Source organism: Zea mays, chromosome 1 (assembly GCF_902167145.1).
Source record: "Zea mays cultivar B73 chromosome 1, Zm-B73-REFERENCE-NAM-5.0, whole genome shotgun sequence".
Classification (NCBI taxonomy): domain Eukaryota; kingdom Viridiplantae; phylum Streptophyta; class Magnoliopsida; order Poales; family Poaceae; genus Zea; species Zea mays.
The window spans coordinates 7,994,021-8,010,044 of record NC_050096.1 but is presented as its reverse complement, the minus strand read 5'-3'; the positions used below and the strand labels follow the sequence as shown (position 1 = coordinate 8,010,044).

At 40.6% G+C, this 16,024-nt stretch overlaps 1 non-coding gene across 1 annotated transcript; it reads left to right on the top strand.

Moving 5' to 3' along the window:
* Window positions 1-11,013: 11,013 nt before the first annotated feature.
* Window positions 11,014-14,513, top strand: LOC103644405 (uncharacterized). The gene is made up of 4 exons (XR_004852643.1): window positions 11,014-13,673; window positions 13,814-13,912; window positions 14,010-14,088; window positions 14,252-14,513. It is a non-coding gene; the product is annotated as an uncharacterized protein (transcript).
* Window positions 14,514-16,024: the final 1,511 nt, after the last annotated feature.

Genomic DNA, 16,024 nt, shown 5'->3' with positions numbered 1-16,024 from the left:
CCTTCTAATACTGAACTAAGATGTCTATCTCTTAATCACCATGCTTGCAACATCTTAGTTGACTCTCTTTCTAGAGGTGCTTATTTTGCCATCATGAGTAGTGATAGTGATTTATTTGTTGATGCTCATGATCTATGGACTAGAATTAAAATAAAATATTCTGAGTCCAATTGTACTACTTCTACTCCCTATGTTGCTTGTGGTACTAACCTTTCAAAGGGAGAAGAAAAACGATGGCAACCAAACGATGAATCCACCTCACCGACAGGTTTGTCTTCCACTAGTTATAAATGTCTTATTGCTAACAATGATAGTGGAGACGAAAGCGATAATGAGGAGGAATATGAGGATGATAGCGAGGATGAGTCTTCATCACCACAAGGTACATTTTTCTGTATTGCTTCCACTAATAATAATGACAGGGAAAATGAGACCGGTGATGTGGAAGAAGAGGAGATTCGCCGGTTCTACACCAATCTCAACAAAGAAGACAAAGTGCTCTTGGTTAAGTTGTTGAGGAGGAACAAGGAACAAGGCGAGACGCTTCTCAGGCTAGAGGAGACTCTCATCAAAACCAACGACAGCCTGGAGAAGATGACCAAAGAACATGAGGAGCTAAAGTGCTCTCATGATAATTTGGTCCAACGGTATGAATCTATTTTATTTGAGCAAAGAAATAATCATGATGTATTATCTGATGTTGCTCAACTTAAAACTGAGAATTCTATGCTTAAGAGTCAAGTAGAAATGGTAAATTTAGAAAAACTTGCTCTAAGTGAAAAATATGATATGCTATCTTATTCTCATAATGAATTAGTTGATGACCATATCATGCTTAATGTTGCTCATGAGGTTGTAATTTCAAACTTAAATTCATGTGAACCTCATTCTTGCACATGTGCACATTTAGATAATATATCACCATGTGCTAACCCCTGTTGCTCAAAAGAAAGCAAATTTTTGAATGAGCATCAAGCTGCAGGATCAAAAGAAAGGAACAAGAAAGCAAAGCAACTAAGGAGAAGACGCATTGCTCAACCTCCTCAAGATATCCACGGACGCGTGGTGAAGAAGCTTGAGACGGGAGAAACCGCAGCAAGTGTTAAACTCCATAAGAAGGATGTTCCTAAAGCAATAAATGAAGAAATCAACATGAACAAGGAAAAAGGTAAAAATTCAATTAGTCATGTTGTTTGCACTGATCATCTCTCTATGTCATCCAAGAGCAAAAAGGGAAGAGGAAAAAGGAGGTGCTTCAAGTGCAAGGAATTAGGTCACTTCATTGCGTCTTGTCCACACAAAGACAAGGATGAAGGAATGAGGAGATGCTTTGGATGCAACGATAAGGACCATATGATCACTTCATGTCCGCTCATGAAGAATCAAAGACGTGCACCCTCCAAGATGACCCTCACTAAGCAAAAAGACAAACAACAAGTGTCAAGTCAGGTTGAGCGACGCTTCTGCTACATGTGTGGTGAGCATGGTCATCTACCTAAGGTATGTAAGAAGGGTAGGGTTCCTAAACAAGTAAATTTATCTCAATCTTATTCGCTTAGGAGACCCAAATCATACACTTGTGCTAGATCAGTAATGAGATCACCTAGAACTAGCACAACTGCTATTTGGGTACCAAAGGCCCTTTTAGATGAACGTTATGGACCCATCTCGAGATGGGTACCAAACCGTGCCAACTAGACCATGCAGGTGCCTCGAGATGGACTAGAGACCCTGGGAGAGCTTAAGATGGTTAATTCAAACTCTATGCTTAAGCTATCAATTTTAATGTCTATTTATTGACCCAAGGTTGAATTATTGTGCAATACTAATCCCATGTTCATCTCGAGTTAAATAAGTTGTAGATGTCCTTGATCATTATTGGTGAATCAAGCGAAGGACTTTGATGAGAATCTGCAACTTGCTCTCCAAAGGACGGTACCCGTGTATCTTAAGTGCATTATTTCTAATCAGCATTGCTTTTAAGTTGGATTGTCGTGCTATACCTATCCTTGGAGTAGTTATGCTTTTGAGATTGCTTGTGTTGAATATCTTTCAATTAATGATCCATGATTTCCAAGATCATAATCATGCTTGCTTAATCGTAACTGTGTGCTTTATAGGGTATATCTCTTGAATCATTCAATGGGTAGCTTTTCATTTGATATATCCACCATGATTAACTCTCTTGGTGTATGTGGATAAACATGTATCTTTTTGTAAGTCATGCTATGTGTTTTTTTAATGATTAACCTATGTGCAAGCATGATAGTTTTGTTTAGTCCATGTTCACATGATTACTTTGTCTTGGTACTCTGTGTATACCAAAACAAGAAATCCATGTTGTATCTCTAATGCACCCTCTCGAGCTATGAGGTGCATGAGCAAAAGGAGCCCTAAATTGGTGACAACAGGTGCTCTCACTACACACTACCTAAAAGAATGAATCTCATGGCATTCAGGTAAAAGGCAAAGGTATGGAGAATGGAACTATGCAATTTCATTGAATATCTTGAAGTTCCGTTGATTGTGATCATAGCTATGTTCTTGCCTTTCAATTGGTAGTATCTTGGCTTAGGTGCTTTATGCTTTAAAATGTTGTTTCCTTTGGTGTACCTAAGAAAATACTTCTTAATCATGGTGTGCTTAGACATTGTGCTTTATATGCATGATCTTGTCGTTTTTCAATTGGTATATGTGTTGCAATGATCATCATGTGTGAAGCGTGCCTTGGTGTTTTTAAATGTTATATATCATGAGGCATGCATTGTTTCCACTAGTCATAAGTTGTATTATCTCATCTATTCAATTGGTATCTTTTTGTGATGTAATTGATATATTATGCCTAGACCAAGGTATGTTTCCCCTTTACTTCTGAGGATGCTAGAATGTGCAAGGTGCAAGTCATTCAAATACTTGATGCACAACTTTAGGGGGAGCACACATAACTTGTGTCTTTTGAGACTAACTGTTTTTTGAGTGATCCTATATAGTCTCAAGGTGGAAAAGGGAAGATGAGCAAGAAATGGAGCGATCAGGACTTGGGTACCTCCACAAGTCGAGTAATTGGTATCTAAAGTTGTGAGTAATTACGTATTTAAAGGTTGCTCGTGCTCTATAATAGTTGGTGATCCTAGATGCTTATCTTTAAATATCATGGAGCTATGACAGTGATGATTTTTCAATTGGTAGCCTTGGTAGTGTGCTTCAATTGGTATCTTTTGGTAATCACTAGAATAGAAGCTTCATCTTGTGCCACAATACTATAACTTGTTCTAAGTTTTGTATCTTAGCAACAAGAAAAGGTCAGGATAAAGGATCAGACATAAGTGTAAAGGAGCTCCCTAGAGATAAAACTTTCAAGATGGAAATCTTGAATTGATGACAAAAGGAACTCCGCCTACTTAGATGGAAAGTACACCATAAGATGGTAAAGGTACAAAAGGAGGTATTGACCTTTTTGCGTATTTGTACCTTAATTTTTCTCCAATGCTTGTGTTGCATATGTTTAATGTGTAAGGGGGAGTAATATTAGTGTGTTGCATTTTCCCTGCTTAATACCTTGTTGTCCCTTAACATCATCCTATGTTCTTGCTTGAATATGGTTTTGGTGTTTGATGTCAAAGGGGGAGAATTTGTGCATTAAAGCTTACCTCGACCTGAGAGGAAAGCTTATCTTAAGGGTGAAGATTATTTTTTTGTGTGCTAAAACCTCGACCTGAGAGGAAAGCTTATCTTAAGGGTGAAGATTATTTTTTTGTGTGCTAAAGGACTCAAAGGGGTTTCCTTGAGTTCCTTTGATCTTAAAGAAAAATATGTTAGTTTGTTGATAATACTTATCATATGCTTCTTGTTGTATTATATGGTGATAATGCAAAATTAGTGCTTCCGTTGATATGAATCAATTGGTATCTACTGTGTTTATCCTGTGATAGATATTCATGTGGTTCTGGCGCTTTAAAATCGGTATCTTAATGGTGAATAGTGGTAGGTTGATATTCCTATGGTATATTTATTTAATTGGTGTTTAACTCTGATTCTGTGCATTTGTGTGTTATACGCATCACGGTTTGATTCTTCACACAATGCATCCCACAGGTGCTAAGGTGTAGCAATGCTTCGAATTAGCCTAAGTATGTGCATGTTGGCATTTAAGGCCAAAGTTAAGACTTTAATGTAAGCACATATTTAGGGGGAGCATTCTATAAACTTAGAATTCAAAATTTGTGCTTTAAATCTTATTGTTGTGTAAGCTTTAATTGTGTTGCCATCAATCACCAAAAAGGGGGAGATTGAAAGCTCTCTTCTGGGTTTTGGTGGTTTGGATGACAACCCAATTAAAGGACTAACAAGTGTGCTAAGTGTTGAACAGGTGCTTAATGCAAAGCTAACAGGGTTCAACACAAGTGAACAAGTGTGATGGTCCAAAGACTGAATTATCTATAGATAATGGACATCACAAGTAAGATGGACATTGCTTAAGTGAGACTCGGTGTGCGTAACTCAGAGACAATCGATCAAGCCAAGGATGGAGGCAAGAAGAGGTTCGAGGTACCGAGTGCACGGGAGAAGGTCAAGGAGACCAGGAACCCAAAGCCAGGGGTGAAGAAGAAGACTTGCAAAGTCAAGGTTGATCGAGTTAAGAAGAGTTATGGTGCATCAAGGATCACTACATAAGAACATGACTTACAACCAATGAGGTAACATCTACAATTATGTGGTGTAAGTCATAAGGCTCAAGATCAAGCTCGAGAAGTGAACGGGGGTTGGGGCTCAGATATGTCAATCTAGATCAAGTCAAGTTGACTTGATGGTTTAGAGTCCAACATCGACCTCAAACAAGCCAAATTGGGTAAAACGATGGAAAAGGTTAAGTATGTAAGGTTTGAGTGTTCAACCATTTTGCATACACCTCTTACTACAAGTTTGGTGCTTTGGTTTGCTCTCTAACTCTTTCTGTAGAGAAAGTACCATTCTGAGCTCTGCTGGAGGAGAAACAGAAAAGCTAGGAGAAGAACAAGAAAGATGTAAGTTTCTAGGACTAAATCAATTGGATTATACTCTAAATGTGTTTGTTTAAGTCTCAGGAAAATCCTCCCAAAAGTTGAAGTCAAACGGAGAAAGAACGGAGGAAAAAGCACTTAGTGTGCTGTTGGCTGGTGCACAGGACAGTGAATAGTAGCTGTCCGGTGCACAGGACAGTGAATAGTAACTCTGTCCGGTGCACAGAACAGTGAATAGTAACTGTGTCGGTGCACAGACCAGTGAATAGTCACAGCGTCCGGTGCACAGGACAATGAATAGTAGCTATGTCCGGTGCACAGGACAGTGAATAGTGACCTGTCCGGTGCACAGGACAGTGAATAGTAACCTGTCCGGTGCACCAACGGCTAGCTGTTCTAGAGAAGGAAACTGTCAATCAGATCCGTTACTGTTCACTGTCCGGTGCGCCACCGGACAGTCCGGTGCACCCGCAACCAGGGAAGGCTGGGAGCTTCCAAATGAAGCTCTAACGGCTCCTAGGCCATTTGGGGCTATAAAAGGGACCCCTAGGCGCCTCAAACAAGAACACAAGTGCAGCCAACAATTGTATACATCACTCGGATCGATTCTCTCTCTCCCTCTTGTGTAAATCTCTCTAGTTTGTGTGAAGGCAAAGTTATAAGCCTTTAGAGAGTGGAGAGGTGCTGCAAAGAGCTAGAGCAAAGTCTTGAGCGCATTGTTACTCTGCCGGAGTGCTGTCAAGAAGATTGTAAGCAGCTGCGGCTTTGTTGTAACCCAACTCAACATAGTGGAAGGCTCTATCTGTCATACTGACAGATCTGAGCAAACGGAGGAAGGAGTTGAAATAGACTCCAAGCCCAGGTGTGGCTAACTCCAACGAGGATTAGGCAAGCATTTCAGGCTTGGCCGAACCTCGGGATAAATCCCTGTGTCTGTGTGCTCTGCTCTGTGTTGTGTGCTGTTTCTCTGTCTTATTTGTTGTTTATACTTGCACTTCAATATTTATATGTGGTATAAGATGTCTTTGAAGTGCAGGGTATTTTAAGACAGGAACTTCAATTCTGTTGCAACCTACTCGAAGGGTCTTTCATTCCACTGCGATCCAGTCTTCGAGTAGAGTAAGAATTTCCAGTTATAAAGTGATTAATTATTATTCGCCTATTCACCCCCCCCCCTCTAGGCGACATCCAGATCCTGTTCCCGGGCATAGGGAACTTTCAATAGTGTTATGAATTTCTTCTTCTGCTTTAGAACTCTGCTCTGTATTGTTCTTCGGTAATTCGATTGTTGCATTACTTATAAGGTATGCCTGATTTACTGTTCTTGTTTAGGCACCATAGTTATCTTGTCATTGTTTGCAGTAAACCATGTAAATTCTCTCTTATAAGTTGTCCTTTTAATTATACTAATAATCAATTGTCTAAATTTGTTTAGACACCATATTATTTTTTATTGTTTGAGTACAGAAAGAAGTAAACTCTCTTACCTTATAAGTGTACTAATAATTGTCTATCTAAATTCAGGCACTTGAAATATACCAACTCGCATATAAGATATACATTCTATTAACGATGCCACACCAAATGTGTACTTCCCTAGGTCGAAAAGCAAGGTCCTGTCATCATAAACTCCTAGCAAATTCATCGATATGCATGAGAACCATACAGGACAACATTACAGCCTCAGAGGTAATAAGCTTCGTTTTCTATTTGTTTCAGCCAACTTGACTTTACCGGCTTATCTTCTTCCACTTTCTGCCCATTTCCTATTTCATAAATATCAATGTGGTCCCTGCAACTACTTCATAAGCATTTGTCAGTTTGATAACACTGATCATCTGGCCTTATGCCACATACAACACTTCATAAGCAATCTGGCAACATCTACGATGATTGGGATATTCTTCCTCCAAAGAAAATCAAAGACCCTGAAGGCAAGAAGTTGATGTTTAGACAATTCTTCGTGCCTTTGCTAAATACTTTAAAATCTTGGTTGAACTCTTTTCACAAAGGTGCTTCATGTAGCACGGTTTATGGTTGCAGCCAGAAGACTAGGATGACAGGGAATTTAGATGATTTATATCAGTATTGTGGTTTTAGTTTTGGGTCAAATTTCAATTTATTGAGCTCGGCACAATAGTTTGGGTCATATTTTGTCCACTATATGTTCTGTAACTCCCAAAGCTTTAAGTAGAAGTATCATTTACTTGTATCACAGTATGAGCCTATATTGTAGTACAAATGATCTTTATCATTGTGGTGTCTGACTTAGATTGTTCTTTGTAGGGTTATGATGATATTCCAAATATGGGAATGTCAAGGTTTTGCAAATTTTGAGAGGTTCACAACAAACAAAGGTAATATCCTGCAGAGAAGTTGCTTTCCTTATGAATAGAATGATATGCATTGTCTCAAATGTCTATTGTCTATTAACTTTGCTCTTTGCAGCTGGTTATGCCTTCATAAAGTATCAAACAAAAAATCAAGCATTGGCAGCTATTGAAGTTCTAAACGGGAAATACAAAATAGAGGTCTGTCAAAATGAGTTCGGATATCAAATCATTTTTATCCGTTTACATGTGAACAAATTAATTTTAGTATTATTTGTATTCTTTGTTATCATGTATTTCAAAGGATTGCAATATTGTCCAGCGGCCACCCCCTGTTCTTGGCAGCCGGCGGCTGCGTCACGACGACAGCCACCTGAAATGCGGATTTTGGTGAGCCAGACGCGCCCAACAGCTTGTCCAGGACCGAGGCGGCTACCTAAGGTGCGATCCGAATGCAGTAGATTTGTGTTTCATTTATACTGGTGGGTGGTGGTATAAGATCAAGTATAGCAGAAGAGATGGTAAATGTTTTAGTTCTAAAAGTGCAGTGGTATATAATTGACTCTCTTATGAGAGAAGTGTACCCTTTACTGCTCTCACCTAAACCTTTTAGTGCTAAAATATGATTGCTTGATTGCCTTCTATTCCTCCAGTTTTCCTCTTCAAAAGGTTCAAGCATATGCTGCTTTGAGAAGGTATGTTTTTTATTCTATATTGCTTTATAAATCTCTTTCAAATGGTAATTATTCTTTCAAATGGTAAATGTTCTTGTAACTACATCTCCATTTTCTTAATAATCTCTTAATACTGAGAGAGAGGGATGTAGGGACATCAACATTTATTTGTTTGCCTTGAGATATATCTGCTGAGACACTTTTTTGAGTGTCTTTATAAAAAAACATAGTTCCTCGTTGACGAGGCTGCCTGCATCCACCACCATGCCTCCGTGCTCGCCTTCAACCTCAAGTCCCTACTGGTGACGTGAGCACCCCCGGCCCCGTATCGTCTTGGTGCCTCTGTTGTTCTAATGCTCGCGCTTAGGTTTTGCACCAATTTCTGCTTCTTGCTTGCTGCACAGATCATGTTTGTACCAGCGTACCTGATCTGATCTACTTATACATGATCCTATAGTAATGGCAGATCACAGTTCATAAGAGTGCTATAGCACACTGCAACTTCTATGCTAAGATAGCTTCACCATTTCATATCTAAATTACTACATGAACTGAACAATATGTTATGCCACTTCAAGGAGTAGAGCAGTCACCTGAAAAATTGCTCATAACTAATTGTAAGTTTGCAACAACCATTAACATCAGAAATAGTAGACTTCACAACACTTTCATGTATTCCTATAGAAAGAATGTTGCTACACAAAGAAAGGGAATACAACCACATGTGTGTTGTTCGATGCAATGCACCCCCCTGCGAGGAGAGCAATAAAGGTATCCCCTTCCTTCCTTCCTTTCTTCCTTCATGTACATCCATGTGTGTGCTGCTTAATTTACAAATGACAACAATGTCGACAAGAACTGGGACCTTCAAATTTCTTGAACAAATCAACAGTAGGAGTAGAGGGCTCAATACTACTATTTATTTATATGTATTCCTGAAAGCATACCAGTAGTATCATAGAAGCTTCACTTCATTGAAACTTTGTTGACATGTGATGTTTTCAGAATAAAATTAGAAACACATGCTCCCTCTATTCCATTTTTATATATTGAACCTAGGAGTAAAGCTTGTTCCTATTACTAAACGCGGGAGCAAATCTCACTCCCGCTGCATCCATGTAATTTCTCTTCTATAAAACTATAGCCACAAGTCACGCTCCATCATCATATCCTTTACTATTTGTGAGAGGAGTCGTGAACAACAAGCAGCACTTGGTTTTCTTGCTGAACCACCAACAGAACAACCTAGAGAGGTTGTCTTGCCTACTTCAGTAGTGGAATCCAATTCTGGCGGGTTGCAAAGTGTGCCCCCTTGGGAAATCTTTACTACTATTAAGGTTGTAAGGGGTAGGCTGCCTCTCCTGGTTCTGCCTTCGGTGAATCTGTACCGTCCGCTCGCTTCATGAATCTACACCGTCCGCACACTCACGCCCACGTTCGTCCCCCCGCCCCGCGTGAGCCGCCGCCGCCCCACCTCCCCCCTCCACGCGAGCCGCTAACGGCCCCTCACCACTTGTGTCTCCCCCCGTCGTTCCTCCGTCCGCAGCCTCCCGGGCGCGCCGCTCAAGGGCCCGTCTGCATGCCTTCTTCGACACCATGGTGCTCAGATCTCCTCTCCACCACCAACGACGACCACCACCATGGCAGCCGCCTTCCTTGTGCACCTCTACCTCCGCAGCTGTGGCCTCCCTCCGGTGCCTCCTCACAGCCCCCTCCACCGGCCTCATCCTCCCGTCCCCATCTGAGTCTGACTCCTCTGCCTCTCTCCCAGTCCTCCTGCCTTCTCCGTCCCCGTAAGCCCCACTTCCCCACTCTCGCCTCTCCGTATATCCTACTTGCGCGTGTTTAAGCCCTCTGGCTATTGTTTGTCCTATTCTCAATTAGGAGGGGATGATGCTTCTAAGGTTTAAAGCGTCTCGATTGACTTGTAGGGCTTTTGTTAAGGGTTGAGGCTGGGAGTTTGAGATGGAGTTCCATGGTAATGAACACCATCTATGTTGTGCAATTAGAAGTATTTGTGTTTGTTATTTGGTAGGGATTAGGGAAGACCCTGGGGATAGTACGCTTCAGTTGAGTTGCAGATAAACTGCCAATTGCTTATTGGATTTACAAATTGTTATCATAGGAAATGGTGATGAAACTGCTATGGTGAAATGAATAGAAGTCATGTCCTACTATTGGCTAGGATTGGTCTAATCGATGGATGCAACCAACCAAAATTCAGTTGCTATATCATGTAAAAATAAAACGAAATGAACACATATTCTGGTGGTGGTATGCTGATGGGTACTGTATACCATTTAGGCATTTACCCTCTTTTGGTTTTATCTCCCATACTGCAATGAATATCAAGCATGTGCACACAGTCATATTGAAAGATAAAAAAATTAAAACAACACTTAGTCGTTATGATCCCTATCCTGTAGCTGGAACTGAAATATGCATGCAAATGCCTCTTCTGGAGAATTGCTGTTTAATTCTGTTCTTGATGTAGGATTGGTGCTCCAAGGTATCAAATGCTGCCATTAGAGACTGATCTGAACACACTCCCTATGATTCCAAACATCCCAGAGAAGGTTTTTTCCAGTGATGCTAAGAGTACTGAAGGTTATCTCTATTAACCCTTGATAATTACAATCTGATCAGCGTAAGAGGAATACTGGCTTGTAGCTGACTTTCTCTGCGAACTGTTCGGCACTGATGAATTACTGTAGGTATTGTGTGTGACAGTTCACTTTTTATTGTCACCTTTATGACTCTGTTCATACTCTTATGACAGTGGTCATATCAACCAGAACTTATCAAGGAAGTGTGAAGCATTAGCTGTGTTAGGTTTGGCAGAATATGGTGATGAAATAGATGTGATTGCCCCACCTGATATCATGAAGCAGATTTTAAAAATTCCATACTCCAAGGCACAAGTATCTATTGCTGTAAACCGTATATGAGATACACTCATTCTAAACAGAGGGTATGTAGCTGGTTGCATAATCATCATCATGCTGAGTATAGTTAATACACATGAATGTTTAATCGTGTATTCGTGTTGTAGGCCTGATGTTGATGAAGGTGAAAAGATATTCAGAAGACAAGGTAACCAGCCTAAAGGATCTGATCCATCAATATTTCTGAACTTCGCAATGCACTCTGTGCGAGCAGAAGCTTGTGATTGTCCCCCAAGTCATCAACCTTCACAGAAGAAGCAAACAACATCTGCAGTATTGCGTGGATCCTTTGGCTGTGACGAGGGTGATATATCTAGAAGCTCTAAGAATTTTTGTCTTGTGCAGGTCCTGCAATTAATAAATGATTTGAACCAAAGTGTTCGAGATACTGTTCTCTTATATTGAGGTTAGTTAATTCCATATTTGATACTCTATAGGCCTACTTTAGTTGACATCTTGCTTTTTTCCACACCCATAATGACTGGTGTGATCTCTATTTCCATTGATCTTGTGTATTACAGCCATGCTCCTACTTAGAGTCATTGTTCTCCAGTATCTTGCTTGTGTCAATTGTCTTTCTTTCGCATTACCCTATTGGTCACAGGGTTCTCGCTTAGCACAAGGAATCTGAATAATTGCTTACACTTACCCCATGGTCATGGACTGATGGTAGACATGAGCGTCGGCGTATGGTGGGCATTATGAGCTTCGTACCTGAGGAAGCAGGGCGGACATTGAGGTCGATGGCTTCCTAGGGTTTGCCCCCAAGCGTCGTGCCATGGTGAGTGTCTGTCTTCTCAACCCATGATGTGTTTCTACTAAAATGTAATTGGTGGTAGTGTATAGCTTAAACCAGTTTCCTTGTCCTTATGTCTCATCCCATTCATATTTGTGCTTGCGTGTAGTGAATTCATGCAGGGAGCAGGTCGGTGAATAGCAATTCCTTGGCTTTTCTTCTAACTCCTGCTTCAGATCGTTCTACCTTTTTTCCATGAACTAGCGTCAGTACACTACTGCCATCTGCTCCTTGCCCGTGCCCCAGCAGATGAGGTTCAGCTTCAGCGTGGCCTGCTGCTGCTACCATGCATCACTCGTAATGTTAATCAGAGACAAAGCAACATTTGGCTCTTGAGATCAGACAAAATAAAGGCAGGAGGAAGAGACTAGGAGGCCGATATGTTAGTTAATTAAAAAGTCATCAATCAAATCTCTTCGCCTCCCAGATGATAAACTCGAAGACGAGGAGGAAATGAGTTGGGGTTCGAGAAAAAGGAGGGGCATAGTTCACCGTCGACATGTTTCTGACCTAAGTAGTAGCACATGAACGCAAGTCTAAGAACAACCAGCGTATCTGTTATTTTAAATCTCAATCCTTTTTTCGTTCCTGAACCAAAGTCTTGAGGTTTAAAAGAGGCAAGAGCGTAGCTAGCACGCCTCGCGTCGCGTTTGATCAGGTCGCCCCAATCGGAACGGGGTTCGAGGCTTCGAGCGTATCCAAAGGTCAACATGGACAATGTTAGACCTGATCAAGCGACCGTAGACCCCAGTCCCAGCCAACTGTCAGGATATATATTAGTTTGTTTCAGAGCTCAGGCTGCAAACCATCCAAACTTGAAACAATATTGAAGGTAAATTTCAAGTTTATATAATAGAGAAAATTATTTGTATGCCACTGTAATTTTGCCCAATACCTTATTTACCGTCGTAAATGTTCTAATCCCTTCTATGCCATTGAACACAGCTGGTTTCAGGTATCATAATTGAGCATATATTGGTTAGAATCTAAAGCACTGTATACAAGATTAATAATCCAAAAGGTGTTGAGAACCTATTTGGATATGGCTGTTTTAGTCCTAACACCTTGGAAAATATAGACTGGAGAGTGCAAGTGTCCACTGACACCTTGTAGCTTTATTTGAGTATAGTAGTATGTTTGTATAGCGTACCCCAAGAAGCTAAAAGCAAGAAACTTCAGAAAAATATGAAAAGGTTGTACCAATTTATAATCATCCTAATATTCAAACAGTTGTTGGGACTATTCTATCAAAGTGCTTTTTAGTAAGTATGTTGTTGCTCATCCTAAATCATGGTCATATTCTGTATGTATCACCCCTTCTGTACAACAATGCTTATGAAATATGTGTCGTTAGATTTACTTTCATATCCAGGTGAGTGGTGATCCTTTAGGCCACTGAGATGAAAAAATTATTACCACTTTTTCCAGCTTTTCTCTAGACAGTTACAGTTTCAAAATTGTGGGGAAATATTGCCAATGCTGCATATTTTCGAAATGGTGGAGATATTGCCACTGTGGATCATATAGTGCTTTTTTTAAGTCAGTCCATATATTACTTCAGAATAGCTGTTAGGATTAATTGGCAGGCCCAATGACGTGTGTCGATGAATTAAGCATGAATTATTGATTCTCACATATATGCAGTTTGCCTGCAATGCACATACCATATATGTGACCCTGAACTTAGGCCTCTTGGGACTAGACTGTACCCTATCATATCCATTATTAACCACAGGTCGTATGCTAAACTACTAGCTATATATTCGTTTATCTATTATCTTTACCAGATTAGAGCAATTAATATATCATCACCTTCTCTATTCATCCATTTTTTGGGTATATTCAGTTGTGTACCAAATGCAGTTTTGATATTTGATGGTAGGACAACATATGTTCGTGCATTGCAACCGATAGACAAAGATGAAGAGGTAAGGAATCTATACCTTGCATCCTGATCATATAATCCTTCAATTGCATGTCACACTTTCATTATATCTTTCTCCTTTTCCATTGTTATCTTTCTGGTTAATATTGTTCGTGTATCTGATTGTCTGTTGTCACTTGTCAGGTATCTATAAGCTACATTGAGACTGCGGCAGTCACCAAGAAGAGAAACAATTATCTGAAACAGTACTTCTTCACCTACACATGTCCACGCTGTGTAAAGGTTTATTTCCTATCCATTATTTTTTAAACCTCCTTCATGATAAATTGACCAATCCTTGACCATCAAACTGTATCTTTTATACAATTTCTCAATGCAGGGTTTTGATGATGATGCGCTACTTGAGGGGTTCAGGTGCAAGAACCAAACATGTGATGGCTTTCTGCTGCCCAACTCAGGTTGGTTGCCAATAAGACGAAAAGTACTTATTGAATGGTTGTGGTGAAATAGTTGAAAGTTGGTGGATCAACCAAATATATATTATGTTGAAATTGGAGCCCTCATTTTGTTTGATCGGTTATTAATCTTAATCTTATATGTTGTGTTTATCTGACACTATAGGTAAAAAGGCTTATACATGCCAAAAATGTGGTGCTTCTAGAGATGTGGAAGAGATAAATAAGATGAGAAGTGAAATACTACAGTTATCGGATAAAGCATCTTCATTTCTTTCATCAGGAAGTATCCTTGTCTAAAGATTAAATGTCTCTGAAAAAAAACTCTGGTCAAAATGATCATCGAGTCCATTTGTTGTACCTAATACATATATTACCTTAATGAGGGAAATAGATAAGGCTGAAGCAGGTTCTATCTACAAGATAATTGAACAATTAGAGAGAAATCTGTACCATGCTTTCTCAACTACTTGCTGCACACATGTGAAACACTATTGAAGGTAAATTTCAAGTTTATATAATAGAGAAAATTATTTGTATGCCACTGTAATTTTGCCCAATACCTTATTTACCGTCGTAAATGTTCTAATCCCTTCTTTGTTAACCACCAGTACAATTGTAGTCACATGGGCTGCCCAGGGCGCACTAACCACCAGTACAAATTTTGTGGGTAAAGAGGAAACTAGGCTCGGATCATCCCTGAAGGACAGCAAAACCGAAAGCGCTGGCAACCACCTCCCAGAACTAATTGGTCATTGATTTCATTCCATAACAAGATCCAGCGGACGAGCAAGTCGACCCGCCCTTCTGATAACAAGATCCTGCGGACGAGCAAGTCGACTCGGCCTTCTGAGGCCCTGTTTGGATTCGGTAGAGCTAAAGTTTAGTTGGACTAAACTTTAGTCTGGCTAATGTTAGCCCATTAGCTATTAGTCACGGGGCGTTTAGACACTATGGACTAATAGGTTGTTTGTGTGTTTAGTCCTAATTAGCTCATATTTGTGGACTAATTGTTAGGGAAGCTAAAGTTTAGTCACTCTGCTTGTTTGGCGACAAATGAACTATTGGCGACAAATGAACTAAACTTTAGTGGCTAATCCTTGTAATCTAAACACGTCCTGCCTGAATTGGTCTGGCAGCTGCAGCGCATCCTGGGCCGTCATTGCGCCCGGTCAAGCGGCTCGTTTGACAAGTAACCATTTAGACCCTGAATTTTATCTTTCTTTCATCTCCTCCTTCTACGTGTGTTAATTTCGCTATGTACTAGATGTTCCGGAGATCTGAACTGCAACTGTGGGGGTTCTGATGTGGACGTCGCAGGGGGCTTCGGTTTCAGAACAAGGATCGTCGAGGCTCCGGCGTTAAAGGGTGCTCAAGTTTCAGCAGAAGTACTTGACATATCTATGGCTGCACGAACTATATTCCTTTTCTTTTTCAGCGGAATTCGGCATGTAGAACTATTTGTTCCTTTTGTGTAGTAGGGCTAATTAAGAGCAGAGATTGCTGGGTACCTGTATGAACTCGAAGTCTCTAAGCTGGTGTTGCTCCCATCGATTTCAGAATTCAGACCCCTGATTTCGGCCGAACTACAACGAAGCAAACCAAGAAGCCACAGAGCAAAATCGATGCTTCTGTTTGGGAAAACAACTCTGGAAGCCATGTTTAGTTTCAGTAGTGGGCCGGCCGCACAACCCAGACGTGGGGATGGACGTGTTAGTAGGCGGGTTATGTGGCTGGCATCTTGCATTCAGGTGCTGTTTGGTTCCTTGTGAGGAGCGGTAATGTTAATGTAAATGCAAAACCCCGCTAGCTGTTCCGGCTCAACGGGTACCAGGTTTTGTTTGGTAATTGCGCGTGGTTGCTTCTGGTAGAGATGGGACAGTAAGCGGGTGCATATGCGATGGGAAGACGCCAGGATGAGAGCGGTATCATCATTCTG